This window comes from Lynx rufus, unplaced genomic scaffold (genome assembly GCF_022079265.1).
Source record: "Lynx rufus isolate CCGP_SWC_20201006 ecotype Redwood Valley unplaced genomic scaffold, mLynRuf1.p SCAF_9, whole genome shotgun sequence".
NCBI lineage: Eukaryota > Metazoa > Chordata > Mammalia > Carnivora > Felidae > Lynx > Lynx rufus.
Window position 1 is genome coordinate 26,829,150 of NW_025814897.1, and position 13,342 is coordinate 26,842,491.

A 13,342-nucleotide genomic window follows, 5' to 3' on the forward strand; every position below is an offset into this window, starting at 1 on the left:
CTGCCCATTATTTTATTAGTGCAGGTAACATCTTATCTACAGTAAGATTCAATATTTAAGACCTATACTGAGTCATGGATATATTCTCCTATGTTAACTTAAAAGCTTTATTGTTTTGCCTTTCAACTGCCATGCTTCCTGGGTCATAAATTAAGTGTTTGAATGCATGTGAATCTGTTTCTGGACTCCTGCGGCATTCCATTGATCAATTAGTCTATCTTGGTGCCAATACTACACTGTCTTAATTATTATAGCTTTTGTTGACTTCCAGTAGAGAAGTTTTTCCAATTTATTTTTTTCTTTTTCAAGAGTCTCTTGCCTTTTCTTAGGCATTGACAAATATTTTAGCATCAGCTTGTCTAGTTTTTTGTTTTTGTTTTTTTTTGGGGGGGGGCAGAGGACAAAGGGAGAGGAAGAGAAAGAAAGAGAATCTTAAGCAGGCTCCACACTCAGCACAGAGCCCAACACAAGGCTCGATCCCATGACCCTTGGATCATGACCTGAGCCAAAATCAAGAGTTGGTCGCTCAACCGAGTCACCCACGCACCCCATCAGCTTGTCTAGTTGTTTCTGTTTTTTTTAATTTGCTGGGATTATATTAAATCTATAAGTCTGTTTCCAAAGAACTGACACACTGCAATATCCAATCTTCCAATCCTTGACCCAGTGTATCTTCTTCACTTATTTAGACTTCACTTAAAGTCACTCGATAAAGTTTTAGAATTTTTTTGTAAAGGTCTTTTATACATATTTTGTTAGACTTAAAATATATCTCCTATACTTTTTTTTTAGGATTTTATTTTTAAACAATCTCTACACCCAACATGGGGCTCCAACTCACAACCCTGAAATCAAGAGTCACATGCTCCACTGACTGAGCCAACCAGAAGTCCTACAGCTCCTATAGTCTGAAAAAAGAAATGATTTTTTAAATGATGTATAAAAATATATCATTTTTTTTTGATGAGACTAGAGTTTGGGATAACTCATATCATTCATATATAAAAAATGAATATAAACATACTTAAAATTTTTCAATAAAACAAAGTTCATCAAAGTACAATTTCAGCTATATAATTTAGGTTTGGGGTTTGTTTCTTTTGTTTTTTAAATAATCTCTACTCCCAACTTGGGGCTTGAACTCAAAACCTTGAGATCGAGAGTCACACATTCCACTGGCACCCAATAATTTAGTTTTAATTCTAGAATTATCATTTTGTACTTATGTCATATCTCACCTCAGCAGGTTTAATGTAGTTGAGAAAACTTATATGTCACATAAACAAGTGGCCTAAACACCTACTGGTTGTAGGTCCTTATAGTTATCAATGTATGAAGTACTTACAATGCAGAATAATTTCATTCATCAACTTCAAGACAGGATGAATAAATAAGTAAGAGACTGAAATCTTGTTAATATACACACTGTTGTCTGGGATTGAGAACCCACACACCTTGCTCCTGGCCTTAGCTCCCACCACTCTTAAATCATTTGCTAAAATTGCCTCCTTTTTTTCCATTTGTAAAGTAGTTACAATATGGTTCTGTCAATGTCACACATTAAGGATGAAACATAAACAAATTCCTTAGAAAACAACTAAAATGGTTGGTCAAAAACACAAAGCAACATTTACTCAAAGGTGTTCCACCATCAGAAGGACATGAGACTAAGGTTGCCTACAATCATGGTTTGTAGCAAGACTGAAAATAACCCCCAACAGATTGGCCTCAAAATCTTCAAGCAACGCTAAGAAAATGGCAGAGATTTGCACACAAAAATAAGAATTTTGAAGAAAATGGGGTGCCTGGGTAGCTCAATTGGTTAAGCATCCGACTCTTGATTTCGGCTCAGGTCATGATCTTACACTTCGTGAGATCGAACCCCACATCCAGCTCTGCACTGACAGCACAGAACCTGCTTGGCATTCTCTTTCTGCCCTCCCCCACTCATGCTCACACACTCTCTCCCTCTCTCTCAAAAACAAATAAACTTAAAAAAAATAATTTTGAAGGGAAGAAAACTTCAGAAATCACTTTGAATACCTTAATTACACTCACTGCTTTATTCCTCCAAACATTTAGAATCCAGTAAGTAAAAGGCATTCTTGTACCGCATTCTATATGACCAGGGAGGCAAAAAAGTATCCATCACTTCTAGGAATTTATAACATGTTTGGGAAACAAGACATAAGCACAAATAATTGCTACGTGATACAGATTAATTACTCAATAAATGGTACTATTAATTACAAAGCAGTGCAAAAATCCTGTAGGACAGAGACAAAAGGATCACTTCCAAGTAACATGGTCAAATAGGTCCTCAGTGAACAAAGACTATGTGCTTTCGACTTGCTCTAGCATAGAGGTTGGCAAACTACAGCCCAAGTGTGGCTCGACACCTATTTTTGGATATAACCTGTGTGCTAAGAATGGTTTCTACATTTTAAAATAGTTGCAAAGACTTAGAAAAAAAAGAGTATTTCATCATACATGAAAGTTATATTACATTACATTTCAGGGCCCATAAATAAAGTTTCATTGGAACATAGCCATGCTTTCACACGACAGGGGTGAAGGAATAGTTGTAACAGGGACCATATGGCCCACAAAACCACAAATATTTAGTCCCTGGTTCTTTACCAAAAAAACAAAAAAAATTACCAACCAACTGCTCTAGAAGGATGGATTGGAATTTGGTAGGCAGAACTGGAGGAGGAGGCTGGGTTGGGGGCAGGGGAGTGGGGATGTACAAGGAGAAGACAAACATTCCATTTGAGAAATGAAGGAGTGAAAACATGAAGGAAATATCCAGAATACTGCAGGACAGTGGGAAGACCAGTTTGGCTGAAGCAGAGGGTCCAAAATCGGCAAACAGATACTGACCCACTGATCACTATTTGCTTTGTTATTGAGCTGTTTATACTACCGTACTAATTAATGACAAGCATCCTCACACTGAGACTATGAGAGGGATACTATTATTATCCCCATTAACAATTAAGAAACTAGTCAAGACACCTGGGTAGCTCAGTTGGTTGAGCATCCGACTTTAGCTCAGATGATCTCACCACTTTTGAGTTCGAGCCCCGTGTCCAGCTCTGTGCTGACAGCTCAGAGTCTGGATACTGCTTCAGATGCTCTCTCTCTCTCTCTCTCTCTCTCTCTCTCTCTCTGTGCCCCTCCCTGGCTTGCGCTCTCTCTGTCTCTGTCTCAAATATAAATAAGCATTTAAAAAAATTAACAAATAGTAGTAATTAAGAAACTAGCCAAATGATTTGATAAACTAAGTTTACAGATATTATGTAATGGACCCAAGATGAGTCAAGTGAATCTAGTCTATAAATCTAGGTTCTTTTCCCCGCAGAGCCCATGCTGTTCAATGCTACACCATATCAAACCTCCATACAGGGTAGTAAAAGGAAATATCTCTACAAAGGTAAGTTGGGGCAAAACTCTCAATGTTTTCAATTATAGGTGTAAAAGGGATATGATCTTATCTGTAGGCTATGACTCTTTTGTGTTTAAAAGGACAGTTACCCAGGGGCACCTGGGTGGCTCAGTTGGTTAAGCATCCAACTCTTGATCTCAGCTCAGGTCTTGATCTTGGGGTCGTGAGCTTAAGCCCCATGGTGGGCTCCACGCTGGGCATGAAGCCTACTTTAAAAAAACAACAAACAAAACAAAACAAAAAGACAATTGTCCCATGAGCTGGTGGTCCAAAATGTTCCACAATTGAAATCAAATTATCATGGGCTTTTCCTAAGTCATAGGAGAAAAAGAACTGTGAGCTTGATTTTCTCAATTTCAAGTTTTGCCTAGAAATATTTCTTAAATCTTTGCAAAAGTGATTCATTATAAAAATCAATGAGTAAGTAGCAGACCAAGTTTGAGAAAATTCAGCTGATTATGCTTAGCTCAACTTTTTTTTAATGGATTATGTGCTCAACAGATTTCCATTTTATTATTTTAAGTTCAAATGATTAATTGAATACATTAATTCAACAGTTAACTCAATTATCTGGAGGTGGTTTTAAGATTTTCTTCAAAAGAATAATGTGTCTGAGAGAGCTATCATAAGCACTAAGAAAAAAATCAGACACATGTACACATTAGCAGTATCTATTAGATGAAACCATAGAAAGGAAAAGATAATACATTATCTTATTACTTACTCCATATTAAGTACTAAGTGTATGTAATAATACATATTAATTAATACATAGGTAATTACTTATTACAGCTTACTGCTTAGAAACACTCCCACCCCTATCAAACTAAGTCTAAAGCTGCACAGTTCAATAGAAATATAAGCCATATATGCAAGCCACATATAATTTTAAATCTAAGTAGCTACATCTTTTAAAAGTTGAAACAGGTGAAATTAACTGCAATTATATATTTATTTAACCTAGTATATGCAACATATTATCATTTCAACATATAATCAGTATTTTAAGAGCACCTGGCTAGCTCAGTTGGAAGAGCATGGGACTCTTGATCTCCGGGTCATGAGTTCAAGCCCCACACTGGGTATAGACATTACTTAAAAATAAATAAATAGGGGCACCTGGGTGGCCCAGTCAGCTAAGTGTCTGACTCTTGGTTTCAGCTCAGGTCATGATCTCACGTTTGTGGGATAGAGCCCCAGGTTGGGCTCCATGCTTACAGCATGGAGCCTGTGTGGTATTCTCTCTCTCCCCCTCTAGCTGCCCCTCTCCCTCTCTCCCTCTCTCTCTGTCCCCCTCTCTCTCTCAAAAATAAATAAGTAAACTTAAAGAATTCTCTAAAAAAAAGAAATTTTGAAAAATACTAAACTTTATAGTATTTTATAAATTGAATTTTTTTCATACCAAATCTCAAAATCTAGCATGTATTTCACACTTACAGCACAAGCTAAATTTCAAATGCTCCAAAGCCACATACGGCTACTGGCTACCATGTTGGACGGCACAGATCTAAGGAATAGCTCTTTTCTTTTTTGAATAAATGTATTTATTTATTTTGTTTTTTAGAGGGGTGGGTGGTACACGGTGGGGAGAGGGACAGAGGAAGAGGGGGGGGAGAGAGAGAGAGAGAGAATCCCAAGCTGAGTGTGGAGCCTGACACTGGGCTGTATCCAACGATCCCGGGATCATGACCTGAGCTAGAATAGAGTCGGTCGTTGAATCAACTGAGCCACCCAAGTGCCCCAGGAGCAGCCCTTCTAAAGATCACAACATGGAGCACCTGGGTGGCTCAGTAGATTGAAAGACTAAGTCTTGATTTTAGAGCAGGTCCCAATCTCACGGTTGGTGGGTTCAAGCCCCACATCAGGCTCTGCACTGACAGTGTGGAGCCTCCTTGGGATTCTCGCTCTCCCTCTCCCCAAAATAAATAAACATTAAAAAAATAAATTAAATATATATATGTGTGTATATGTGTGTGTGTGTGTGTGTGTGTATAAAGATCACAGCCGGAAAGAGGCTGTGGATCACAACCAGAGAGTCAGACCCAGAAAGTGAAGGATATGGGTCAAGAAAAGGAGCATGTAGCTCCAATATTCTAATGTTGAAATAAATGAGAGTTCAACTAGGAAATGAATAACAAACAATAATGGGCCATTTTAGCAGATAATGACCTTTCAGCAATGTACTGGAGGTTCTTAAAGTATTGTACAGTATTGATTTTATGATATTTGTTTCCTCTACATTATAACTAGTCTTGCTATAATTGTGATTTGGAATTATCCATAATTTCTCCCCTCCCTCCCCATTTCCTCACCACCCCCACCAAGTAATCTCTAAACTATTTCAAAGTTATCAAAAACAAAAGATAAAAACAAACAAAAAAACTACTTCCAGGTGCTTTCCACAACCTGAACAAATTTAAAATCTACACAGGTAATGTGTAAGCCTCTGAAGGATTTGGATAAGGGAATTGGAAATAATGTTTCAGTACTAATAGTGAAGTATCAATGTCACAGAAGGTGCTGTAGGCAATAAACTGGAAAGGCACCTGTTCAGAATGTTCCACATAAATCTTGAAATAGGAATGTGGCTTTGAAAACAAAAAAAGACAGAGGCTAGATTTAGCAGTGATTTAAGCAAATCATGTAAACGGTAAAATGCCAGAAGAGGGAGAGGAAGGCTTCAACAGAGAAGAACCAAAATAATGAAGTCAGAGCTACCCTCTCACCCTCCTCCTCCGACACAATACCCAAGGAGAATTCCAGAGGTACCATTCAGCAAAGATTTGGTGGTAGCAAACGTTTCCTTTTTCTTTTCTTTTTTTTAATGTTTTATGTATTTTTGAGAGAGAGAGTGCGCTCGAGCAAGCAAATGGGGGAGGGGCAGAGAGAGAGGGGGACAGAGGATCTGAACCCGGCTCTGAGCTGACAGCAGAGAGCCTGAGGCAGGGCTGGAACCCCAGAACTGAGCCGCATCGGACTGAGGCACCCTGGAGCCCCCATTTCCTTTTTCTTAACTCACTGGGTCTTAAGATCTAGACCAGATCAAATTCTTATTTGCTAATCTATTGAAGTACTTATGATAAATTTAGACAATAATCAGTAAATTCTGCCTGTAAAAACACATACAAATTGCTGGACAGGGTGTGTCTCCACTCTCTGGGCAAGAGGTAGGGTCGGAGATTATGTATTTTATGTGGTAATAGGTCAAAGTACATCAGCATTCAATTTTAAAACAGACTCTCACCAAACCATTCAAACATTGCAAACAAGAGTTTCACCGTTTATCACTTTTACCAAATCAAAGTATGTAGTTACGATGTGTTGACTAGTGCTTAAAAGGTAAAATTAAGCAAACCGAAGTGACAGCTCAGTATTTCTCAACTCTGATCAATTCTGCTTGTTATACAGAAACTCATCCCATCAGGATACGTTTGTAAAAAGTAAAAGAAATCAAACGCTGTAATTCTGGCAGTTCAGAGGATTTCATGATGCCCCTTCAAGTAATGGGGAAAACTGCAAGTGGCAAATCATCAGCGAAGTCCTCAGGGTACCAATCTACATTAAAAACAACGGAAACTAGATACAAAAACCACATATGCGATGCCAAGTTTGTAAAAATGCTTCATACACACACACACACACACAAAAGATTTGGAGCACACTAAAAATAGCAGCAGGGATTATCTCTGGCATTTTACTTTTAGTTGTTATTTTATACTGTTCCTAGGTTTTCTGCATTTTCTACAATGATCACGTATTATTGTTAAAACTAGGGAGAAAAATTTAGACAGGTGGAATCTGAGGCAGTGCCAATCAACAGGATTATATTGGATTGACAGGGTATCCCTTATACCACGGTAATCTAAGAAGAAAGCATTCGGGGCCCATGCCTTGTCTGTAGTAGAATCTTGATTATATTCACGCATACAATACAGATGCACACATTAATACTTGTGCTGCAAAACATTAGAAAACTAAAAAATGCTTCACTTAGAAAAACAGAAAGCAGTTTAATGCTCAAGGAATAAATCAATCTTAATTGATTCCTCTTAAGGAGTCTCAAGGTGGGAAAAATGTCTTGGTCGAAAATTTTAAAATGTAGACCGACGACTAAATTGTTCGCTTTAAAACGGCTCATTTGTCAAGTTCACCTCAATTCACGAAAAAAGTAAACGTAGAAGTAACTTTCTAAATATACCAGTTTGAATCAACACTGCTTGAAACAGGGCTTTGCCCCCAACAAAGGCAATTTTGTTTTCTGAATTGGACGGCAACATAGAAGTATGGTTCCTGAAGGTGCAAACTACTGAGGTGGGGGGGAGTGGGTGTGGAGTGCGGAGAAGAGTACCCAAAACAGTGTACCTTCCTGCCTTCAAAGAGCTTACTGCAAAAGGCGGAGTGATGACAAAGGACTGGGTCGGGCAAAGAGGCTACAGTACAGTCACGAGTGATTCTTTTGGTTTTTAATGAAGGTAAGTACTGTTGAGGATCAAGAATTTGGGGGGACAAGATTTGAACAGACGATGGCGCAGACTTAGGCACAGGGCTGAGCTGGGTGGGACTCGTCGCACATTTAATCCCCGATGACAGCACCACCAGCAGCCCTCCTTGTGCTTAAATGTACACAAACACTGTTTGAAAATTGAAATCCAACAAATCCTCCAAACAAGGCTAAACACGCCCGCACACAAAATTCAACAGCGCCGCGTTTTCATCTTACTTGGTAGAGTACCTAACACCTGGCTGCGGACTTAGAAATGCTTAAGGAAAGCTGATGATCGGCTGAACTACACACAACCAACCCGCTCGCAAAGGGCCTCGGGCTCACGCCTTTGCACGCAACACCGGGCGCAGGTTGACCTCGGCCTGCGCCCTGCCCACCCCGGGACGCTGTTTACCGAGACTGACCCAAACGTGCCATCCCCACGCCCCTCCAAGCCCGGCCTCCCCGGGTCCCGGCGACGCCAGCTTGTAAATGTGGGACTGGGGGGGACCGGCAATCAATGGCAGGTGGGTGGCGCGGCCTCACGAGACAAAGCAGGGCGCCCCAGCCGCGGGAGCCCTCCATCACGCGGGCCGACCGCCCGCTTGGCCCCGAGGCCCGGACCGCGCCGCCACCCCCGCGCCGCCCCCCGGGTATCGGGCCGGCGGAGACCGCCCGCCGCACCCTGAGCGGCCGCCGCACACCGAGCGCCGGCCCAACCGCCGCCGCAGGAGCGCGCAGGGCGCCCAACTGCCGTCCCGGCCCAACCAACGCGGGCAGGGGAGGAGAGGTGCGCGCGGCCGGCGGAGCGTGCGAGCCACTCGGGGGTCGCAGAGGGGAGGCTGCGCGCGGAGAAGGCAGGGGCCAAGAGGCGCCGAAGCCATCGCTGAACGCAGCGCCAGGAGGGGCTCCTTTAGGGGGTTTTGCCCCTTTCCCCTTAGAAGGTGCAGATGGTTTGACCCCCCACCCCGAGTGAGGTGCCTTGTCCCAGCCCCGGCTGGACTGTACCATCGGGCGGTGCCGCCGGGATTTCTCCCCCCCACCACCACCATCAGTTTCCCCCCCCCCACCCGGGTCCGCGGTCGGTTGGCCCCGGCCGGGCTCTGAGACGCGGAAAGAGCTTGGCGCCATTTTGGGTGGGACTAAGCAAAGACGAAACACCCTCCCAGTCGATGGGGTACTCTGGACGCTGGCTTATCCGGTTCCCTTAATCCTTTAGGTACTTACACGACGTTGGGTGAGGGGAGCTGGAAGATCAGCGGGTCCCCGATCCTCTCTCCCTAGGGGTGATGGAAATCAAACCCCCCCCGCCACCTCCAGGTGGTTCTTCCCGCCGCAGAGTGGGAGCAGCATAAAAGGCGGGGCCTTATTAGCATAATCTGCCTGGCAACCTGATCTCGACGTCATATGATTGGTTGAACTCCGTAAACCCCATGCCCTGCTTAGAGACGAGTAATGCTGGGGCGAACTGACAGGCCCAGATTTAAGACTCATGACGAAGATCCTGAGACGCTTATTCAGGCGGCAGAGAAAGCCAAAAGGAGATTCACACAATGGCCCAATGACTGAAGGCCTCTTTATTTCGTGCTCTGCTGTTCATTTAAAACCCAATCAAAGAGCGGGTCTCAGTCAGCGCTCGCTTGCGTTTGTACTCTCAGCCAATCAGAAAAGCCGACTCTTAGGATTCAGGGTCAAGCCGGCCCTGAGGGTCCCGTGGCCGCGGAGGTGGGGAAACGTTCAACCTCGGTGGCCGGATTAGACGGGTTGGAGTGCTCTTCGGAGCCGAGCCAGTCCCCCGCACCCGAGATGCTCGGTGTGCTGAGCAGCGGCACCAGGGGATGTGGCGGGGGGAGCGCGCCGCCGGCTTACGGGCGTGCTCCTGCTTGGCGCCCTCACACAGTTTTGCACCTGAAGCCGACCTGCCTGCGGAGGCTCAGCTGTACGGATGCTACGCGCCAACGCCGAAGGCGGCGCGGGCCTCGACCGGTGGTCAAGCGCCTTCCTGGGCCTCGGGCTCCAGCCTCCCGGAGTGCAGCGCGATCCGAGCGCCGCTCCTCCTGGGGCTGATGGCGTCGCCACCTCTGACCGCGCGACTGCTTCTTTGCTCAGTCCTTGCCCAACCCTGGAGCCCCTCACTGCATCTCTCCTTTACCCTTTCCCATTCTGAAAAAGGAAATGATTTTCAGAAACACGAAATATTATCCAACACTGATGAACCGGCAACTCATTTCTTAACCTCAGGCTTCCACATCCTACCATCCCTTAAAATTGCCTCCCCAAAGGGCAGCCAAGTGCACAGAAATGAGCCCAAGCTTTGGAGCAAGACGCCCAGCCCTCGTTACACACCCTGAATAAGAATGGCAACTAAATCTTGAAAAAACTTTGAACCTTGGAACCTTCAGGGAGTGTTCCCTTCCAATACGTCTACCTTGCTACATTGTTTTGAAGACAGATTTACATGTAAAAGTACCTCCCACGCTGGAACTCAAAGGAATAGAGGGTGTTAATGACGATGAGACATACAAAACTGCTAAACTAATTGGCTAACCAAGAAGGGGAAGAAAACACAACTAAGCAAAAGACTTGAGACTGGAAAACACCCACTGGTGGGGAGGGGAATCTGTAAAATTCATTCAGCAATGTCCTCACTGTTTCGTTTATTAAAAACAAAAACGAAAAAAAAAAAACTGGAAACAAAGTGGAAAGAAGAACATAGTGTTTTTCAAGCTTCAAGACAGTTGATTACCTTGTAAGGTAGACCATGACTAGACCATGTCTTGTTCCTCCACAGAGATGGAGGTCACGCTGGACTTAGAATTCAGCGATCCTTAAACACTTGAATTTAATTGAGAAGAAAGCGTAATCTGGGGCCTGATAAGGCGGATGCTAGTAACTCTTCAGTGCACAGACACTTGGAAGCAGTTGCCTTAACAAAGATTGTATTGGTTAAAAGAGTCACTCCAGTGTTCCCCTTTAGTGCTATAAGCAGACAAACAATGCCAGAGACTGGACAGGTCCGCTCTTGTATCTCTTGACCTCTAGAGAAAACTTTCCCCATTTTGAGATTTGACATTACATGCCCCTTAATGGATTACAATGGTCCCAACTGAGGTCTGCTGACCAGAAATAACACCAAGGAATCCAAAAGAGGAAGTTGCCATGAGGAATGGGGCCATCTGGACTGCAAAGCACCAGTTACCCTCACAGACTTGGAGAAATGATCTGAAACTTTAGAGTGCACACATATTACAGGGAGACACCACCCCAGAGATTTTTTTATTCAGAAGGCCTTGAGTGAAACTCAGGACTCTGCATTTCATATAAATTTTTAATTTTAAATTTACACTCAGTAAAATTCACCCCTTTTGGCATGTATTTATTGAATATGTACTGTATGTAGTAGAGGCATCAGAAGAAAATTAACAAGATAATTCCAGGCGATGATAAGTGCTGTGAAGAAACTAAAGCAGGAAAAAGCAAAGGAGAGGGAAATGCTGACAATTTAAATAGAGTGTCAAAAATGTCTTTTCTAAAATACTAACGTTTGAGCTGAGACTAGAATAATGGGGGAAGGGCAGAGGGGGGAAGGCAGCCATTAAAATTCACAACACAGGAAACAACAGATGTTGACAAGGATGTGGAGAAAGGGGAACCCTCTTACACCGCTGGTGGGAATGCAAACTGAGCACCCACTCTGGAAAACAGTAAGGAGGTTCCTCAAGAAGTTAAAAATAGAACTACCCTACAATTCAGCAATTGCGCTACTAGGCATTAACCCAAAGGATACAAAAATACAGATCTGAAGAGGTACATGCACCCTAATGTTTATAGCAGCACTATCAAGAATAACCAAATTATGGAAAGAGCCCAAATGTCCATTGACCGATGAATGGATACAGAAGAAGTGGAATACATACAGAGAGAGAGAGAGAGAGAGAGAGATGCAATAGAATATTCCTCAGCCATAAAAAAGAATATCTTGCCATTTGCAATGACATGGATGGAGTTAGAGAGTATTATGCTAAGCAAAATAAGTTTGTCAGAGAAAGACAAATACCATATGATTTCACTCGTATGTGGAATTAAGAAATGTAACAGATGAACATAGGGGAATAAAAGAGAGAGAGGCAAACCATAAAACAGATTCAACTGCAAAGAACACTGAGGATTTTAGGGTTGCTGGAGGGGAGTTGTGAGGGAGGATGGGCTAAATGGTGATGCATATTAAGGAGGGCACCTGTGGTGATGAACACTGGGTGTTGTAAGTGATGAATCACTAAATCCTACATCTGAAACTAATATTACACTGTATGTTAATTAACTAGAATTTAGATAAAAACTTGGAGGAAGGAAACAAAAGCCATCCTTGCTAAGATCTTGGAGAACATTCCAGTCTGAGAAAATGGCAAACGTAAAAACATAAGAAGAAAAAAAAAAAAAAAGGCATGGTGTGCACATATTGATTCATTCCCCCACTGAATTAGTATTCATTGAATGCTTATGATATGCCAGGCAATGTCCTAGGTGCTTTGGGATTTGTCAACACTGTAAACAAAAGGAAAAACTCGACACAAAAATCCCTGCCTTTATGGAGCTTTCACTCTATCACACTAAAAACAGTAAGAAAGCGAGGTAGCTGGAATCCAAAACAAGGGGGACAGTGATACAAGAAAACTTGGAGAGATAGCAAGAGCCAGGTACATCATACAAAGCTTTGAAGGCTGTGGTATTGACATTGTTATTGTATTCTATGTGCAGTTTAAAGTAATTGGAGGTTAGGGGCTCCTGGGTGGCTCCATCGGTTGAGTGGCTGACTTGGGCTCAGGTCATGATCTTGCGGTCTGTGAGTTCCAGCCCCCCGCGGGGCTCTGTGCTGACAGCTCAGAGCCTGGAACCTGCTTTGGATTCTGTGTCTGCCTCACTCTCTGCCCCTCCCCAGCTCACGCTCTGTCTCTCTCTGTCAAGAATAAATAAGCATTAAAAATAAAGTAGTTGGAGGCTTTCAGGAGGGGTATAACTTTTAAACATTTTTTAAAGATAATTCTGGTGCTCTCGGGAGCTTACTTTGTTGGTGAGAAGGCAAGAAGTAAGAGACAGGGTAGTTAGAGGTCTGTTGCAGTATACTCTAAGAAATGCTGGTGATCTTGACTGAAGTAGAAGTAGTGTAGATGGGAGACGTTTGTGGACACGAGATATATTTTGGAGGGAAAGCCACAGAACTTGCAAGAAGATAAGATAATGGAACAGAGGGGGGTTTCTGTGATGACAAGAGAATGATCAAGAATGACTTGAAAAGGGGCACCTGGGTGGCTCAATCAATTAAGCCTCGACTTCGGCTCAGGTTATCAGGCCATGATCTCCTGGCTCGTGGGTTTGAGCCCCACATTGGGCTTTCTGCTGTCAGTACAGAG

At 43.1% G+C, this 13,342-nt stretch overlaps 1 protein-coding gene across 1 annotated transcript in view; it reads right to left on the reverse strand.

The window, feature by feature from the left end:
* PRDM10 (PR/SET domain 10) overlaps nt 1-9,235 on the reverse strand; it is a 103,886-nt gene extending 94,651 nt beyond the window's left edge. The window contains exon 1 of the mRNA XM_047070336.1: nt 9,159-9,235. The gene's annotated coding sequence lies outside the window, so the exon portion shown is untranslated. The remainder of the gene's footprint in view (nt 1-9,158) is intronic.
* Nucleotides 9,236-13,342: the final 4,107 nt, after the last annotated feature.